The sequence below is a fragment of the Pelodiscus sinensis genome, chromosome 17 (assembly GCF_052426305.1).
Source record: "Pelodiscus sinensis isolate ZL-2025 chromosome 17, ASM5242630v1, whole genome shotgun sequence".
Taxonomy (NCBI): Eukaryota; Metazoa; Chordata; order Testudines; family Trionychidae; genus Pelodiscus; species Pelodiscus sinensis.
The window spans coordinates 28,772,385-28,787,355 of NC_143068.1; the positions used below are offsets into that span (position 1 = coordinate 28,772,385).

General features: G+C 44.7%; 1 pseudogene; it reads left to right on the forward strand.

The window, feature by feature from the left end:
* The first annotated feature begins 1,318 nt into the window (after positions 1 to 1,318).
* LOC149523476 (uncharacterized) lies at positions 1,319 to 2,380 on the forward strand (annotated as a pseudogene).
* The last annotated feature ends 12,591 nt before the right edge of the window (positions 2,381 to 14,971 follow it).

Genomic DNA, 14,971 nt, shown 5'->3' on the forward strand with positions numbered 1-14,971 from the left:
ACTATCTGTTTTACCATCTAGTTAGCTGTGACACTCTGAGTATCTATCACAGACCTGAAGAAGAGCTTGGTATAGCTTTAAAGCTCATCTGTCTCACCAACAGAAGTTGGTCTCATAAAATATATTACCTCGCTCATCTTGTCTCACTAGTAGTTTCAACATTTATTCCCATTTTAAGATTTTTAATGCCCATTAAAACCTTAAGAATAAAAAGAAGCTCTTTTTACAACAATTCCTACGAATAATCTTTTCAGTCTTCAAAATTCTCTCACTTAGGCTTTAAAATTCACACCTTGCTGATGCAATTCTGTGCTTAGAGACAGTATCTCGCAAAACTTAGTTGACAGGGCAGAAGCACATCTGCTTCCATTTTCATATCTATCTTCCCAATGGAGAAAAAAACCTTTTTGATAATTAAAGCTTAGAACATATAGAATATTGCAGAATGCAGCAAAAGCTGACATAGGAAATGTATTTTTATTGTGTCTACATTTTCCTCTGTCGTGCATGTTAGGGTCTTTTGAGAAGGAAAGATTTTGCTGTCAGATCCCCTTGGATGCAAATGGTGAAGCAGAGCTAATGTGAGCCATGAGGCTCCGTGACCATGGAACCAGTAAATTAACACACCGGAGCGGGCAGTTACTATAAACTTCAGGCTGTTACTATAATCCCTGCCTATTTGCCTGACTCCTGAGCCCTTCTTTCCTGACTGTTCCTGTACTCCTCATCCCAGACCCCATCTGCCCCCCATCCCTCTCTCCTGTCTAACTTCAGACAACTCCTGACTGGCTTTTGCTCCAGCCTTTGGCCTGGCACCTGTCTGATGCCAGATTCGGGCTTCTGACTCTAACCATGAAATTGCGGAAAAGCAGCATCGCTTGCCCCATAACCTCAGCTGTGCAGAACGCAATGCCATCCACAGCCTCAGAAACAACTCTGACATTATAATCAAAGAGGCTACCAAAGGGAGGCTGCCAGACAACTCTCCAATACCATATTCTGTAGGCCACTTTCCTCAGATCCCATTGAGGAGTACACAAAGAAACTGCACCATCTGCTCAAGACACTCCCTACAAAAGCACAGGAACAAATCTACACAGACACACACCTAAAGCCTCAACCAGGGTTATTCTATCTACTACCGAAGATCCATAAACATGTAAATCTTGGACGCCCCATCATCTCGGGCATTGGCAGTCTCATGCAGGACTTTCTCGATATGTTGACTTTCTAGTCAGACCCCTACGCCACCAACACTCCCAGCTACCTCCAAGACAACACTGATTTCCTGAGAAAACTAGAATGCATTGGTGATCATCCAGAAAACACTATCCTAGCCACCATGGATGTACAGGTTCTCTACACCAACAACCCACACATAGATGGAATACAAACTGTCAGGAACAGTATCCCTGACGATGCCATGGCACAACTGGTGGCCAAGCTCTGTGACTTTATCCTCACTCACAACTATTTCAGATTTGGAGACAATTTATGCCTCCAAACCAGTGGCACCGCTATGGGCACCCGCATAGTCCCACAATATGCCAACATTTTTATGGATGACCTGGAACAACACTTCCTCAGCTCTCGTCCACTAGAGCTCCACCTCTACTTATGCTACATTGATGACATCGTCATCCTTTGGACCCATGGGAAGAAGGCTCTGGAAGAATTCAACCATGATGTCAACAGTTTCCACCCCACCATCAACCTCAGCCTGGACCAGTCTACACAAGAGATCCACTTCCTGGACTCTGCAGTGCGAATGAGTGATGGTCACATAAACTCCACCCTATACCGAAAACCTACTGACTGCTATGCTTAACTACATACCTCCAGCTTCCATCCCGGACACACCGCATGATCCGTCGTCTACAGCCAAGCACTAAAGTACAACCACATTTGCTCCAACCCATGAGACAAAGACAAACACCTACAAGATCTTCACCAAGCATTCTTAAAACTACAGTACACACCCGAGGAAGTGAGGAAACAGATTGACAGAGCCAGACATATACCCAGAAGCCTCCTGCTACAAGACAGGCCAAACAAAGAAAATAACAGAACACCACTGGTCATCACCTACAGTCCCCAGCTAAAACCTCTCTAATGCATCATCAGTGATCTACAACCCATCCTGGACAATGATCCCTCGCTCTCACACACCTTGGGAGGCAGGCCAGTCCTCGCCCACAGACAACCCGCCAACCTGAAGCAAATTCTCACCAGCAACTATACACTGCACCACAGTAACTCTAACTCAAGAACTAATCCCTGCAACAAACCTTGGTGCCAACTCTGTCCACATATCTACACCAGCGACACCATCACAGGACATCTGACAAAAGTGGGTCTTTGCCCACTTATGCTCCAATGAATCTATAAGGTGCCACAGGACTTCTCGTTGTTTATATAGCAAAAGTGTTGTTGAGTGTAGTGTCTTTACTTTGTTTTTTAATAAAATGATATGCTGTACTACCACAGCAGAGCTCACTGACTAGAACTGGATCTCAAGGAAACTTTGTCCTCATACTGCAAAAGGAAACCAAAATAGAGGCTTTGGCAGGCCGAGGCTTTCCTAGCAGCCCACTCAATAATGAACCATATGAAAGGACATGATGGCCTACTTTTAAAGGTGCCTGGTGCCAAATCCCAAAATAATAAGAAAAAAATGTATGGTGTAACAAAAAACATGCCTTTAGGTTGTGGAAATTATGACGTGATGACATCCCTCACCCCTTTTGCTTATGATCTAGCTGCACATATACAAGACCTTAATTATAGAGCTGAAGTCAACTATCGGGCCTAGAACAAGCTTTCAGCCAGAATGAAAGAATAATCCAAGTGTAGGGAACCTAATACGCCTCAGACTGGGTTAGTGAATTGTACACTGAGCTTGGGAAAATGTTTTCTTTTAATGTCTGTCTTAAAGGAATTAATAGCCCCTCAGAGCCTTATAAAAGAGCTCAACTTCAATGAACATCTGAGGGCTATCCTAACTACCCATGGGCCCTTTAAGAAAAAAGAAGCAATGTATTCCCACACACCACTGAGGCCTCAAACCCTCAATCCATGATTGCTTGGAAGTCACAAAAATAGGCTTCTATGATAACATATGGGCAGTTGTAATATTATAATAAAAGGAAACACAGGAGCCAAGTTCTCTCCTCAACTACATCAGTGTAAAGCTGCAGCAATCCTATGAGAGCCAGAGCAGTTATTTCATGTTTAGCCTGCTCTAGATGATTTAAAATGACTCAAAACTAGCAGCTTTTAACTGCCAAAGGGGAAAATGGGATAATACAATTGGGTCTTAAATGCATACCTTACCCAAACTTAACCTCTCTAGTCATAACTCAGATAGGTCCAGGTTAGTCCCATACTTGGCTCAGGAGAGCCTACAGGAGCTCTGCTCCTGCCATGGAAACAGCCCGGACCTAGTTCCTGACTTTGGCTGATCCTTGGCTCAGGCACCTGGTCTCTAACTCCAGCTCTGCGCCTCCAGTCGCTGCGCCTGACTTAAGAGCCAATCTTGGGATGACCCTCCACATCCCAGTCATGGACAGTCTTTGGGTCTGTCAGTCTGGATGTCAGCTTCAGCCTGCTGAGAACTCATTCAGCCCCCACCCTTCCTTCCTTCGGCCAGCATTTTAAGGGTTAAAATCCTTTTTGATCTGCGGCTTTGGTCTAGGAAGTCAGGAAGAATCAGGCCTACTGACAGAAGGGGACAAACTGGAGGCAATTTCTCTGGGGCCTGGAGATTCATAAGAACATAAGAACAGCCAGACTGGGTCAGACCAAAGGTCCATCTAGCCCAGTATCCTGTCTGCCGACAGTGGCCAATACCAGATGCCCCAGAGGGAGGGATCACAACAGGTAATCCTCATGCGCTCCCTCCCCTGTCACCCACCTCCAGACAAACAGAGGCCAGGGACACCATTCCTGCCCATCCTGGCTAACAGCCATTGATGGATCTAACCTCCATGAATCTATCTAGTTCTTTTTTGAACCCTGTTAAAGTTCTGCAGCCGCCAGAGCCCCGGCCCCCCTTTGAAGTGCTATGAGAGTGCCACTCCATGGGCTGGGGGAGGCACACCGCGGTCTGGGTGGCATTACAGGCTGACTGCCCAAGGTCCTGTCTCTTGCTGAGACACTGAGCCTCCCAAAAAAGCAACCTTGTCTGGGAGCTGTTTGGCCCCACTGGGGAGAATGCACTTTGGCAGACTAGCTGGAGTCAGGCAGGAGGTGTCCCCCAATCAATAGCTTCTCTAGTGTTTCCCCACAGAGCTTTATCTTTGTTGTTTCTTTTGCTGTTGGTATCTCCAGGAAGAACCTCTTTTGGTTTAATTCCTGGAAGTCAAGAAGGTTAATATCAGACAGAGAGCCTGAGAGAGTCCGATAGTTAGAAAGAATACCACACAACTCCCGCACTGCCCAGACCCAAATGGCTATACCCCTGGAGTCATCAGCACTGTGCCAGGCTATGTAGTCATGTGCCACTTAAGAGCCTACAGAAGTTGATAACATGACGGCATTACACACTGTCAATAATTTTCCTCTTTACCTCTTCTAAAGCACACCAGTCAGAGAAAATCGGTGCGGGGAATTGCTCTGTGCTTGAAGCACAAACTTTTTTCTGAGGTAAAAATGGTAGCTATAGACACAAGAATCAAAGCGATCAACTTCAGTAAATGCTAGATTTTAACTAAGGACTTAGTTCGAGTTAACGTTTGACTGTCGTGTGTAGTCGCGGGCAGTTAGTTCGGACTAGGGGGATTTAAAAATGGCACCCGGACGAGAAGATGCAAATAAAGCCCGGGATATTTAAATCCCGGGCTTCATTTGTAACTTCGAATGCCTACATTAACCTCCCTAGTTCGAACTAGGGGGCTAGTGTAGACATACCCTATGATACTTTCGTGTTATTTCTTCTGATGACAACTCTATGTCACAATCACCATGCAATAACACGACCTAGTTTCTGAATTTTACTGTGATAAAGCATCAAGAGAAACCCCTCAGTCTCTCAGATCAGTGTGGCCCTGTAACACTCCACAGCATCTGGCACAGGTTGCTGGCACTTGATGGGAAGTTGGGCTCAGTCACACCTGTGCTAGCTTTGCTACCCACACTGCTCACCCTCAGCTAGTCCTGATTAGCTGGGTGATTCCTTAACTCAGTTTGAGAGAGGAGCCATGGGGAGCACGTTGCAGAAGGCTCCAAAGGACGGTCTAGGAGTCCTCAGGCTGAGAAACAGAGCAAAATCCCAGAGCACAGAAGGGAAAATGGTAGCACATAGGAGCTGAGACCATGAGGGACTGAGAACTGAGCCCAGAGGGAGGACTGAAATGCCTAAAGTGGAGCAGATGGACATTTGATTTGCATGGGACTTTTGTTTGGACTTACCACAAAATAAAACTGAGCTCAGAGTGACCCAGTCGGAGGCCTAATGCCCCCAAACGGCACCCTCACCCAGGAGAGACAGAAAATCCTAGGGAAGAAGAAACTGAAGCAGGGAGTACCTGCAGCACCACACTCACTACAGGCAGGCTCGGCCTTAGGGCAAGGCAAGCAAGGCAGTTGCCTTGGGCCCTGCGCCTTCAGGGCCCCGCGCTGCCTGGCACCTGGCCGCTCACTTGCTGCCCTGGCTGGGAGCTGCCTGGCTGCACGGGGCACTGGCCAGATCCTGCTGTCAGTGTGCTGCTTGAGGCCCCGCAAACTCTTTGGCATGGCCTGACTACAAGGCAGGCACACCCTGACAGTTTCTAACTGCAGAGCAGAGTAAATGCAAAACAGCTTACCCTTTTGAAGTAGCAAACCACATGTCCTGTGCCTTGTTATAGGCTACCTTTCTGCCTGGAACAGCATCTCCTCCCCAGCTCCACCCCCATCCAGTCTGTCTTGCTACTTTGAGGTTCCCTCCTTCAAGTCCTTATTAAACACTGACTATATTTGGATGACCTAACTCCCTCCAGTATACACAATTCATTTAACTCAACTGCTATTTATCTAGCACCCATCCAGACTCAATGAAGAATATGGTCAGCCAGCTCTCCATTTTGTGCACATAATGCCCCGCTAGAAATTCTAGCACTTGTACAAAACCTGCTGAATGCAAATGGAAGCATTTGCATTTGCAGAACCCATGTGTCTAACGCACTTTGCAAGTGCCAACAGGTGCATGTGTTTCTTTTGAACTACAGGCTGAAATTCTCTTAACTGAGATTCTCTAGTCTGGCAATATGCATAGTCTGGCATGGATGTTGCAGAACCAGAGAGTCCCGGTGGAGGGAGAGAGGCAAGGATCCCTGCGGGGCCAGCAGGGCTGTGGGCTGCCTGCATCAAGTTGATGAATGGCAATGTGGATGCCTGGCAGGGTTGGACGACCTGGTGTGTGACTGCCTGGTGGGGCTGAGAACTGTGGAAGCTTGGTGGGGCAGGCAGCTGCAGCACATGGTTGCCCAGTGGGTCCTGAAGATCCAGCGCAGCATGTGGGGCCGCTCTGTGGGTCCCCGAGACATAACACGGCACATAAGGCTGCCCTGCAGGTCCTGGAGGCCCAGTGTGGGGCTGCCCTGTGGGTCCCAGAGCAATGGCAACAATGGTTGCCCAGCGAGTTCAGCAAGGTAGATGGGGAGCCAGCAGGAGATGGGGAGCCAGGTGGGAGGCCAGAGGCCGGGGCAGGAGAGGCCAGTGGCAGGTATCCAGAAATGACCTCTCCTGATTCAGCAAAATCCTTCATCCGGGACTGGTCAGGTCCCAAGGGCGCTGGGTGGTCCAACATTGGGTGTTGCTGAATGTTATGAGCTCACAAGTATTTGTACCTGCAAAATACGGGTGCATATTTGTGAATGTCCACTTACTACAGTTCCATTCACCCTCCTAAGCAATCTAACTTCTTAACATGAGCACATTTACCTGGTGTTGCTTGGGTCCTCACATCAGTTAAGTTTGTGCACTTTCCCCTGAAGGAGGGAGGGAGCTTCAGCCTCCCCCTTCCCTAATGGGCACTTGGAGGGTAGGAGGCTAAGGGCTAAGGCAGTCCTGGAGGGAGGGAGGAGTGTGCCCCCAGCCACTCCCTTTCACCTACTTGGTGATCTCTTTTCTGGATGGTTTTATGAGAAGTAGTCCCATTCTAGGCACAACCCATTTTCCTGGTGCAATCAGACCCTTACTTTGCTTTATGTTATGAGAAGAGGAAGCTGTATATCTAGTTTAGTGGTCCTAGTTCTTACTGTTTAGGAGGAGTCCTTGGACAATCAGACAAACAGCCAGACAAACTCTCTAAAATATATAGTAGAATAAAGTTCAGTTGTTAGACAGAAAGGCGCTTCACTTCACAATTACCAATTCCACAGTAACTCATTCTCCTCGTCTCCCACACAAAGGATAGGGACATTTTCAAACAACTCAAAGAAGTTTAGGAGTACATATCCCATCACCTTTTAGTGGTCTTTTTTCCTAAATACCTCAGGCCATTTACAAAGTCTATTCTGAGAGTTGCAGTCATATTTCTGCGAGGAAAATGCAATCTTTAACCCATTTCTGTACCACAAAAGCAAGATAGAATTAAACTCTTAAAAATACATTCAATATTTTGCTCAAATAATTTTGTTCTTAAAACAAGCTGTGGCTGAAAGAATACAGGCAATTTCTGTTTCCCCCTTTTACCAATGTCATAAATAAAATCATTGTTTAATTAGCCATTCATCATTTATTGGTGTGACATTTCCTTTAATTTGAAAACAAAACGCTTGATTTTTATTATGTGCAATGACATAAAATGTGGTTGAGATTTTACCAAGAGGCACATGGTAGATGGGGACAGCTGACAGAACAATGATGGGTGCAGTGTTTTCAAAATGCTTCCATGTAATTTACCACTGGTGGGACCAAAGTGGCAGGAGCTATTTATTACTCATAATCTGCTAAAAGTTTTGATTTGGAAAAGTTTTGATTTGTAAAATTCATGCTCTAGTTACTCTATTTACTATTGTTTCCACCTGAGAATCTCAAGCAGCTACATTAGACCCAAGTATGACTTCTTCCGAATGGATGGGCTGAGCAGCAGCAGCCCTAGAAGTCTCCTGCTTTATCTGCATTCCCATACAGGTGGCAACCGTCACATGGCTGTTTTCTAAATATGGGAATCACTTGCACTGACGCCAGTATTCAGACCTCCAAAAGGGACATAAGCCATGTCCCCATCTACATGCAGACTAGGCTGCAGCTAGGAGCGTGTCACTGATCAGCCTGTGCTCCTCCTACAATAGAGTTTGTGTGGTTTAGTATTTAGGAACCAATCTAAGAATTCCTTCCACACCTCTCCTCCATATGACATATGGAGATGCAGGAGGCCAAAAGTCTGCATGGTAGCCAAGACAACTTCCTGGGCCACCTTCCAGGTTTGTGTAGAGGGTCATGACAAATTGGAAGGCTACAAGGTAGTGTCACCCTGGATCCTTTGCACAGTACTTCCTGCAGCACCTAATAAACACAGTGCTCCTTGGCTATGGTTCCTCATGTCCTCCTGGTAGCAAAGTGGGAACATCAGCTGTCTCAGGCTCTAATTCCATGTTCTAACACCCAGGTTCTAATTCCATGGATGCTTACATATGTGTAGCTCCACAGATTAAGATTTGGGTAGTCAGAATATCATGCTACCAATTGTCATGTGATCATCAGGGGGTCAAGAAAGAATTTTTATTCCCCTCCAATCCCAGCACCAGGAATGCACAATAGACTAGAAGAAAGTGCCTCTCAGAAGTTTTCACTCTCCTCTAAAACATGAGCATTTAGTGAGTACTGAAGGCAGGATATCAGACTGAGTCAATCATTTGATTTGGACTGTCATCTCCAATGGCCACAACATTAAAACTTGGGTGACACATGTTCTGTGTGTACATAAATGAGTCTTCCTAAACAATAGCAAAAAAAAATCCCCCTTGTTTCCATTTTATAAAACAATAGAAGTTCAAATGGGGAAAAGAAACATTTAAAAGTAAGTTTTAAGACCAGAAGGGACCAGTATGATCATCTAGTGTGACCTCCTGCATGACACAAGCCATGGAATTCCACCCCTGATTACTGCAAAGGACAAAATGATTCTTCCCTACTACATAAGGGAACACGATTAAGCCCAATAACTTGTGGCCGAATGACAGCCTATTTTCTATACAGACTCCTAATCTCTTAAAGACTCCATATGAAGATGAATTTATCACTTCCCTTCATAAATTGTTCCAACACTTGATTATCCTCACTATTAAAGTCAGGTCTCATTTCTAATTGAAATTGACAACAAAAAGCTTCTGGAAGTTTCCGATTATATATTTGCAATTCAATGTGAAGGTTCCCATTCCTGAAGAAAGGCTCTTTTGAGGGGTAGCATGGTCTGAGGGAATTAGTTTAAGGTAGGGATCAGGAATCCAGGCTATAATTCTGACTTGGCCATTGGCTTGTCATATTAACTTGGATATGCTACTTATACCAGAATTTTTCAAATATATGGACCTAAAAATCAGGCACCTAACCATATATTTAACACACGTAAATAAAAGGGGTCTGAAATTCAGAGCTACTGAGCACCTACCTTTCCCACTGAAAATTTTGGGAGTTGGGAAATTTGAACATTTTATCCTATATATTTAGACACAGATAAGATCTGGGCCATGTGTGCAGAATGTCATGTAAAATATAGGTGACAATAATAGATACAGTAACTATTACAGGACCTGCCAATGTCTGCGATATTTAAGAGTACATGGTATGTGTATTTATGGGCTGTGAAATGTCTTCAGCCAAATACAGTACATACCGCCAACCTGTGGTCAGGGTTCATTTTGGTGGGGGGCTGGCAGGTTAAGGCCCTACAGTTCATCTATAATGCTGACGGCAAGGTTGCTATTTTTAAGTCTCTCAAGAACCTCACAGAGTGATGGACAACAGATGGAGGTGCTATTGAAAGTTCAGGGAAAGGAATAGATACATTCACCATTCCTGCAGGCTTCTGCTCTCCAGCTGCAGTCTCTCTTAACAGACAATGAATCATTTGCCTAGAAAGAAACTACGCATCTGAATAAACCGCACTGTGTGACTGTCTCTGTTTGGTCCAGTTCTCCTAATAAATAACCAATCAAAGCTCATCAGCTGACACAGAAGCCAGCAGAATTAAAATGCACTGACACACAAAAATCCTTTATAAACTATCCTGTAAATTAGAATTGGGGTCATGCAAGACATTGAACACATAGAAAAACAAATCTATTAATAACCAAAACACAGATAAAGGTTGTGCTTGGTTAAGGGGAAAAAATCTGGGCTGTAAAAAAATCCAAGTTTTTGTGGTCACTTACTTTTTCAACTGATATAAAAATGGGAGTGTGTGTATGTGTCCCTAGGACAAACAAGAGTTGGGGTCCAAGAAACAGTTCAACTTGAGGTAAGCATGCCAAAAAATTATGAACACGGGGGGGGGGGGGGCAGGAAGGGGAAGGAAGGAAAGCATTGTAAATTTCACTTAGCACATGTGAAAGAGGGTACATTTATGCAATGACAGAAGCAGACACGTTGGCAAAACTGTATTACAATCTGACTCTGACCTAGGGTATGTCACTTTCTTCCACTGGTGTACACAGCACACTTCAGTGGATCATGCTTGATTTACCCCGGCATACAATCAGAGGTTGACTTTTCAAATACCCCATGGAAGGTTGCTTTTGCTGCGATGCTTAATGCAATGAAGATGCTGGGAGATTGTCTGAAGATGGGAAACTATGGAAGTGGTTATGCAAGAACTATTCTTTACACATGTCGAATTGAAGAAGAGGTGCCCTGTTAAGCCTATGATGCCTCAGCCACAGGAGTTCCAAGGGCACCATTATCTGAAAAGGCTGGGGCCTGCTGGGCTGCCCACAGTTGTGCTTTGCAGTTCAGCGGTGTCTCGGGGAACTCTCTGGCATTCAGTGCACTACGATGCAGCGTAACCTAATCCAGACGAATCTCATGTCATCTCAGGTCAGAAATTATAGGGAATGAATAAGTGGTGGGTTTTATTTGTTTATTTGGTTTCAACATGCGGCTGGTGCAAGGATCGGTTGTCAAATAAAGAACACAGGTTTAGGCCAAACCTCCAACTGAAAAAAAAAAAAAAAAAGATAGTCACCGAGAATGAGGACTTCTATAACTTCACTTCTTGCCCATAACCGTTGTCCAGCGTTGCTGTGCAATGTCAGACAGTTGTTGTGTTTCACACAGACAAGCACTAGGAAGGGGCAAAAGGATTCCTATATTCAGCTTGTGAAGTGCTTCAGCAGAAATGGCATTATAGACATCCCAAATCTTTGGGCCACATTGCACCCTTTACTTGTTGGCCCATCACCATTAAGATGGATGGTTTCCAGCCAGTAGGAGCTGAGAGATTTTTTAGGGGGTGGGGGCAGTGTGTAAAGCCTACCCCTCCCATTGGTGCCTGGATCAAAGCATCATGGGGAACAGTCAGCCACTTAAAGTGACATGGGGCTGCTCTAAAGCAGCTGGCTGTTCTGTGCCTGCAAGTTCTGGCACAGGGGTGGGCCGTGGGCCAGATCTGGCAGCTGGGCAGGCTGGATCTGGCCCATGGATTGGATGTTGCCCACCACTACAATAAGGGGCGTGATGCCCATCTTATGTAGACACACTCCCACTGACTGTCATTTAGCTAGCATGCTAAAAATAGTAACACAGTCCTGCTGGCAACCAGCGTCAGCCTGGGCTAGCCACTCCATACCAATGGGAGCTAGACAGGCTGATACTCGAGGCAACTACTCCAGGCTGCCATTTGCCACTGCCCCTTTGAGGTTACAGTAACCACCACAGGTACCACATTTTAAAGTCTCAGCCTAGCTATAGCTTCCACTCCAACCGCAGTGTTAAAACATTCTAGCGCGACAGCACAATCTGATGTGGGACTGCATTAGAAGAGCTCCTCACTGGCCACATCCACTCCTGTGTGGACGGACTAGAGTCTATCTCCTCGGCAGGGACGGATTTGCCAAAAGAGGTACCGAAGCAAAAAGTTGCCCAGGAACAGAAAGCTGGTGAATGCTACAAAAGGGTTACATCCTACCAGACCAGCCAGGAAACCTCAGGAATGTTGAATCAATGTCTCAGATAGCTGGCGTTTCTAAATCTTTACTAAACCAGAAATGTAGCACACTTCAAAACGCCACCAGATTCTGTTCTGATTGAGCCTAGGTCACTTTCCACCTCACTTGCCATTCAGAACAATCCAACCCATTTACATATGGGATAGGACAAAGGAAGAGGCTGATATCTCATCTGGACGACAGGTCCTGTTTGGATTCGGAGGGGAGGGGGAAGAGTCATTGGAAAGAACATTTGAAAGTAGCCAAATAACTGAGTTTTAAGTTTTACCTTCCACTAGCACAGAGAAATCCTCAGCAGAAAATAAAAAATCCATCCTTTATTTTGTGTTTTTCATACTTGTATGGTATTTGGAAATAGAGAATTATTATTTTCAGTTACAGACCTCCAGATACAAATAGTGGTGATCATGTTACCTTTGATGCACAGGCTTAGTACTAGTCTCTCCAGTGTAGAAGGGAGTAATAATTTTTCTAATACATACTTAATTCCAACTCCACTCTGAGCTGTAGGAAATGATCAGCTGTTACAGTAATGCCCTGAAGCCAGATCAGTACACAACATTATCCTTCTTTCATTGCCCATTGAGAGCTTCCTCAGTTTCCTTTACATTCGCACTGTGCCTACATGAGAATTCACAAGCCTTTCTTGTTTAATTTCCTTGGTGCTCCTTACACCATCACATTTCACAGAAACAGTCCTTCTTTTTCACTTATTAAAAGAGACAAGAAGATACAGAAATGAAATCTGTTTCACTAAAATGAATGTATAATACTATTTTCACAAATACAGTGACCATCTGTCATCAAAATTCCACTCTAGTAGTGTTTCCTTTACAACCAAAAGCTGCTGCAGGGCAGTCACAACCAGGCACGCATATGAGAGGTGTGTCACATATCTTTCACATATACAGAACTATTCAAAGTTCAAGGGTTCCCCCATTTCAGTATGAACTTGAATACAGGGCAATTTCTGAAGAAAGCTTTATGTGAATTTGTTGGAAAAAACAAATAAATTTTCTGACAATGTTAGCTGAGATTTTCCTCTTTTAAAGGGAGCCTAAGGGAGTTAGGCACCTGACATTATATTGAACTTCAATGGGAATTGGGTGCTCAATGAAAGGCAAGTGCTTAACACCCTTGGATCCATTTAAAAATCCCAACATTCACTGAAAATAGTGGGTGTCCAGTAATTCTGAAAATTAGTTTGCTAATTTTGGGACCCATATTTGAAAATATTGGCCTCAAGTACTTGTCCAAGAACTAGGCCTAATCTCTTGGTTTCCTATTTTCCAATCCCATGCTTAATCCAATGGACTATGCACGACCAACATAAGGTCATTTTTTAATTAAGAACTTTTAAAAATAAATTTATCTTCTGTTAGGTGTCTGGGACTCCTATTCCCTGCCCTTTCTTCTTTCCTTGGCAACAGCGACTTTATTGCTGATCACCTACAAACATTCAGACTGAAATCAAAAGTACAAGAAAATCTGACCCCGGGAATCATCTCCATATACATCCACTGGGCTGTGGTTTTACAAAACAAAAAAATCAGAGGAAGTATTTTGTGGGTGGAATGGAATAGTAAGACGCTCTGATGTAATGTGCAATGTCAGTAGTGAATCTGATTGCTAGATGGGTGGAGAGACAGAGGAAGAAAATTTAACTGTTTTTTACTCTCACTGCAATCAATCTGGAGAAGTTTTCCTCCCAGTTAATGATGAAAAATGAAAAGTGGTGGTCTGGCCTTGTTTCTCAATAGGCACAAAACGTCCTGCAATTCAACACCTGGGGCAAATATTTAGCTAGTGTAAACTGTCCTAGTCCCACTGTCTTCAGTGATTTGCCCCAGCTGAGTATCTGCTCTTTATTGTAACCAGTAAATGATGCTAAAAGGCTACAGTCCAAGCAGAGCTAGAGGTAAATAAGCAGCACGTCATTCTGCTAAAGGTGTGCGCTACGTCTAGACTACATGCCTCTGACGACAGAGGCATGTAGATGAGGCTACCAGGCATAGGAAAATGAAACAGCGATTTAAATAATTGCCGCTTCATTTAAATTTACATGCTGCCGCGCTGAGCCGATCAGCTGTTTGTTGGTTCAGTGCGGTAGTCTGGACGCGCGGGTGTCAAAATCAAAGGCATTTGTCGACCACCCAGGTATGCCTCCTGGGATGAGGTTTACCTGGGTGGTCAACAAATGCCTTTGATGTCGACACCCGAGCGTCCAGACTACCGCGCTGAGCCAACAAACAGCTGATTGGCTCAGCACGGCAGCCATGTAAATTTAAATGAAGCGGCAATTATTTAAATCGCTGCTTCATTTTCCTATGCCTGGTAGCCTAATCTACACGCCTCTGGCGACAGAGGCATGTAGTCTAGACGTAAGGGACAGCTAGACAATTCCTGAAAGTAGACAAGCAGCTGAGAAGTCTGGATTTGGGGTGTAGGTGGGAAAAGCCAGATTGCAGGTCAGCTTGCTTTGATCTTCTCCCACCTTCTCCCCATCCTCATGACCACAACAACATGATGAATGGATTCTTCGCAAATCCCTTCTCCAAAGAAATAGCAACCCCTCCTACACATTTAAAAGAACAAGGGGGTGGGAATCAAAAAATCACTTAGAAATTTCATAACATTCAGCCCTGGAGGCAGAAGGGTTTTTCCAATGTAAATTTCGTTTGGTCACTGCAATATGAACAGAAATCTTGGGCAGCCCTGCATCACAACAGGGTTTTCATATTTCCTTTGCCTGCCCAGCTATTTATCATTTTCCAATAATCCTATGCCCTGGAGATATTAAAGCTTAGTGAATGGCCCTACTC